At 30.6% G+C, this 5,775-nt stretch overlaps 1 long non-coding RNA gene across 1 annotated transcript; it reads right to left on the bottom strand.

Moving 5' to 3' along the window:
* Window positions 1-333: 333 nt before the first annotated feature.
* On the bottom strand, window positions 334-1,648 carry LOC114279692 (uncharacterized). The gene is made up of 2 exons (XR_003635381.2): window positions 1,004-1,648; window positions 334-743 (listed from the first exon to the last, which is right to left on the bottom strand). It is a non-coding gene; the product is annotated as an uncharacterized LOC114279692 (long non-coding RNA).
* Between the last annotated feature and the right edge of the window lie 4,127 nt (window positions 1,649-5,775).

Raw genomic sequence — 5,775 nt, 5'->3', positions numbered from 1 at the left:
TTTCGTTTTTAATTTTTTTTGTTTTCAATGATTTTTTTTTAATATTTTAAGGAATTTTTTAATTTTTAAACACACTTAACATAAATACACTTAGAAAGTACAATATTTGTTTTTTTTTAATAAAAAAATTCACTAAATACCAAAAATATAATTAAAAAAATGAAAATTCAGTACATTTTTTATATTTTTATGTATTTATTAATTTTTTAAAAATATTTTTTCACAAATAATTTATTATTTAGATACATCTAAATAAGGTACATCTAAAAAAAGTAAAAATATTGCTTAAAATTTAAAAAATATTCACTAAAAATAAAAAAAAATAAAAAAAATAAAAAAACTTAATTTAAAAAAAATTAAATTCAAAAAACTGAAACTAAACAAATTGTATATGTTTTTGGACTGTGAAATGTTATGATTAGTAGTGTTAAAAATTAATTATCGTGTGTTTTGGAGCAAGTCCGAATCCTCAGTCGCCTTTGTCTGCCGCCCTTTTCCTTAGCGTACGTCGTTTTGGGGCAACTTTTCAAGAAAAAAAAAAAAAAAACACAAACAAAACTCAGAAATGGGAAAGAAAGAGAGCAGCGGTGGGTAACCCACACCACCGGGACCCTTGTAGCTGGCGACCTTTGGCCTCCTTCACCTACGGCACCACCACCTCCCTACTCTCTCCGCCGCAGCCCAACGTCCCTTCCTCTCTTCCATCTTCGCCGCAGCCTACCTTTCCTTCCTCTTCTCTATCTCTGATTGTTTCCATCAACATAACAAACCAAAAAAATAAATAAACATATAGAAAACTCATGTCTAAACAATCAAAACCCAGGTATCAAACTCAAAACCCATCAAATTCACATTATAACAAATCAAGCACGATTCACCCAATTCAGAAACAGAGAATTCAGAATTAAACCGATTTGATTAAAAGAAAATAATTTCAAATAATTTCTTTTAAGATTGATTAAAAGAAAATAATTTCAAATAGTTTTGTGGGTCTTTGGTGTACCTTAGAGCTCAAGTCAATTGTATGGAGGCTGCCGAGTAATTCAGATCTGAGTGAGTATTGATTTTGCAAAGAAGTTACCTCCTTTTCTGATGAGCAGGCTGTTGGAGCTTAAATTGAGGGTTTATAATGGGTTTATGATTTGCGAATTGTAAGATTTTTGGTTTGGTTTAATTGGTGTGCGTTTTTGTTTTTCGAATCTGTGGAATGCATGTGAGATTTTTGACTATGGTGACATGATGGTGTGTGGAGCCTTGATTGAGGAGAGGGGGAGTATTTTGAAGACAAAAAAAAGTTGCATTTGAACAACAGTTTAGGGCTCAAGATTATGACTGATACAACAAAGGGTTGAAGAGAGAGAGAGGGTCTGGTTTTGCTTGAAGGTCTGGCGACAATGGCGGGGAGGTGGTGGTGCCGCTGCTCTCTTTCTTCCCCATTTCTGAGTTATGTTTTTTTTTTTTCTTGAAAAGTTGCCCCAAAACGACGTCGCTTTGGGGCGCTACAGGAAAAGGCGGCAGACAAGGGCGACTGAGGATCCGGACTCGTTTTGGAGCATTGCATTTTAGGGCAGACTTCACTTAATCGTGTAGCTCCTAAATGCATTGGAGCAATAGGGTTAGACACGTGCTTAAATGTAAAAACCCCAAATGAGATCAAATGAGACATTTTTTCCCTTAAATATTCAGTTAATGGCGACTTCCATTGCATCAAAACAAAACAAAAAAAAAAATAATAATAATAAGCAATCTAGACTCATCTCCTTTGTTAATAAGTTTAAAGCTTCATACACTGAATAATGTGTGAGACACTATGTTCGTTTTGAAAGTGGATTGATTTTGTAATTTTTTAGCTTTTTAACTATTTTAATCTGAAGTTAAAAAGTCTCATTTAAGAAGAGTTTTTTGACTTTTTTGACTTTTTGTAAGAGAAAAAATGTAATGATTATAGGTTGGATGTGATATTTTATCTTATTAGGCTAAAATAGCCTATTTTGTATTATATGACTATTTTAGCCCAAACATTTCTTCTCAAACAGAGGCTAAATAATGAATAAATAATATTTTGTCTTTTATGTTTGGATGTTTTCTCGTTTTGGCACTTGAATTTTTTTCTTCTTTTTTTTTTAAAATTTATTCTTAAAATTAATTTATGTTCAAAATTAAATAGAAAATATCACATTATTCTACCGTATAACATGAAAATATATTATTATATTAAAATTTAATTTTCAATGTATAACTTTTTTAAAAAGAATTTAGACATAAATTAATTTTAAGAGTAAATTAAAAAAAATTAAATATAAATAGTCAAAATAAAAAAAAAAATTAAGAGTCAAAATAAAAAAAATATCTGAGGGTAAAATATAATTTACCGCGAACAATGATCAATGGGACCAGCTACTACTTTTGTGGCTCCAATAACAAAACGCCACTTATTTCGACTGTACCCTATGACATAGGACACAAATAATTGTCCCTTCTATTCATCATCAACTATGCTACAGAGCCCGAATGGGCAACGGCTCGAATGGCTCAAAAAACATTTTCCTATTTTTTTTTTTTTTTTTTTCTTTTCAGCCGGAGAAAGGAGGAAGACGAAGGAGGGGGAGGGGGAGGGGGAGGGGGAGGGGGAGGAAGGAATGGAGGGGGCCTAAAAAATGGAGGAGGAGGCGGCGGAGGAGTGGCGACGAGCGGGGCAGAGCCGACGAGGGGCGGAGGCGACGATCGGGGCAGAGCCGGCGACGATCAGAGCAGAGCAGCGAGGCGGCGAAGGCGGAGGCGCGGCGATCGGCTATCGGCGACGACGACGGCGACGGCCTCTCCCTCTCCCTCTCCCTCTCTTTCTCTCCTCCCTCTCTCTCGCCTCTGCTTCTCAGGTTCAAACGAAGAAGAAGAAGCAGAACAGAAAGAACAGGAAGGAAGAAGAAGAAAAAAAAAAAAAAAAAAAATCAAAACCCAAAACGACGTCGTTTTGGGTTTTGAGCCAAATTCGAGCCATTGATTCGGGCCCTCAAACATTATTCATTCATCATTTTCGTTTATACTTGCACAATAAAGTGTTTCTTTTTTTTTATAAAAAAAAAAATTTAATTATTATTATTTTTTTGTTTGAGTCACCACGCTTAATATTATTGGATTCTAGCTTGTGTTCCAAGTTTCATCTTGTGGTGGGGCTTTACTTGCTTTATATACTTTGCACTTTATTAACTTTTTTTTTCATCCTTTGTCTCGTTTTAGATTATTTCTTTTTCTTTTCTTTTTTGCTTCAATTTCTTCAGTTTTCTTTCTTTTTCTTTGCTAGAATTTATTGTTATTATTATTATTATTATTATTATTATTATTTTGTGTAAACCCAAAAGTATTATATAAGATGTGTGTTACCTTTGTAGATTAAGGGGTTGTTTGGGATGACCTAAATAAGTGTATTTTTTGTCTTTTTACGAAAAGATTTACAGAAAAATAAAGAGATGATGTGATAAAAAAAAAATAAAAAGATAAATTATTTTTAAATTGTCAAACTTAACCTAATTATACCTTTGAATAAATTAGTATATAAGTTACACTTTGTCTCCTTGAACTGTATTTGTATCATGAATTTTGGTAGGGATTTGCAAATATTAAAAAAAAAAATAATTGTAAGGCAAATGTAATTGAAATATAAATTAAATTTTTTTCTTCTCTATTTCCCTTTCATTTTCAAATCTCTATTCAAATCATAATCTAAACACAGTGTTAGGTTTTACAATTTTCCTACTTTAACCATTAAATTTATTTTTTCTTACTTGATTGTTAGAGATTTTATTTTTTCCACATGCAATTAAGTTTTAACACTATATTAAGGAAAAATATTTGTGCAAGTTTCAGATATGAAAATAGTTATTTGGAATAACATTTATATTCGTAAATAATTATCATTCAAACAGTATGTTAACGATATGGTAATAATAATAATAATAATTCAAGATTTGGAAGATCACTAATCTAATTGTGAGGAAGAATAGAACTTTAACTGGTGAAATTTTCTATGTATTCGGAAGCCTCGATTTGTCCTCTTTATTTCGAATCATATCTTGTGCTTTGAGACTTGACCTGCCTCTAAACCTTACTTTTCCAATGTCAAAAGCATTGTTTTATCAATGAAAATTATTATTATAAAATACCAAACAACCAAAAAATAATATTTTAATAAAAAATGCCCGTGAAACATGGGCATGAAATAAATCAAAGGTCTCATATATGTTAGTGTAGAAATCTCCTTCATAGGTTAATGAGTAAACATGTAATCAAAATTGATTAGAAGTTAGATATTGTAAAAGCCACCTTGTTTTGATTTACACACGATGCCTTGTTTGACAATTGTTTTTATTTTATTATTGTCTTTTATGATTATTTATAATAAAAAAAAAGAGATTTTTTTCTTTCTTTTTGGATATTTCTAGACTTGAACCCTTATAAGTTTTTAAAAATTAGAACAAATTGGATTTTTTTTTTTCAAATATCTTTAGCGAACTATGTTTAATTTGATCCATTTTTAAAATTTTTAGGGCCGTAATATAGTCCAAAAAAAAGACAAAATATTGGGAAAAAAATTATTGAAGACAAAAAAAGGTAAAAAATTTATATATATATATATATATTGAAAAGAAAACAAAAATAAAAAGAAGAAGATTGAAGACAAAAACAATGATTATTTCATGTATTGACAGTCATTTGGATCATAATGATGAAATATATATGTCATATTTTGTGGTAAAATTTAATAATTAATCAACCTAATGACAGTGAATGATATGATAAAATTTTGGCATACAATGCCAAAAGTTAAAAGTGGAGCATATTTATTGACTCACACACCCTTACCTAGCACTTTGGCTAAGATGCTTGGATCAATGATGATTTATTTATATGGTTGTTTTTTTCAGAACAAATCTCTATCTCAAGAAACTAAGATATAAAAGTGAATAGCTCTAATGCATCAAAAGCATACAAGTATCTTAATCATTCACTTAAAAAGCATTTAGATGAAGGAAAATATTTGGTAGTTCAAAATTTTGTGGCTTAAATGGCTTAAATTTGTCAAAACGACGTCGTTTTACACTCATTTACACTCAAAACGACGTCGTTTTGAGTGATTTGAGCCATTTAAGCCACAAAATTTTGAACTACCTAACATTGTTGTTAGATGAATATGTTTCCAACTCAAAAGAAAAGACAAAGATGGTTTCCTCACTATTTCCTCTTCTATTCCATTCCATCTCATTGGGTCAGTCTTTCCCAACTTTCTGTTAGCCACTAGGGCTCTTCCATGTCATCCAAAAATCCCCCCCCCCCCCCACCAAAAAAAAAAAAAAAAAAAAAAAAGCCCTGGAAAATGAAAAGAAGGGGCAACATAAGAAAAAGATGGGCAAATTATACTAACCATTTCTGACGTTTAGAAAAATTAAAATATAATACTAATCTCATAAGTTTGGCACATAAATAAATATAATAAAATAAAATAAAATATACATTTCAATATAAAAAAAATTACAAATAAAAAAGGGATTAACTATTATGTGAATTAAAACTTTACAAGAGAATTCAATATAATTACATAGGATGTCACATTGTTTGATATTTACATACATTTAATCCTCTCATTTCACTGTACTAAGTAATTTTTTACTATAAGTCTTGAGAATAACTTCAAGGGAAAGCGAGAATTAAAAGTGAACTATTAGTCAACCCATAACTTCTCACGTGAAAAATACATATCCTAACCACTATGCACAATTG

Source organism: Camellia sinensis, chromosome 13, assembly GCF_055761805.1.
Source record: "Camellia sinensis isolate YWXY chromosome 13, ASM5576180v1, whole genome shotgun sequence".
Lineage (NCBI taxonomy): Eukaryota > Viridiplantae > Streptophyta > Magnoliopsida > Ericales > Theaceae > Camellia > Camellia sinensis.
This window is presented reverse-complemented; position numbering and strand designations above follow the sequence as displayed.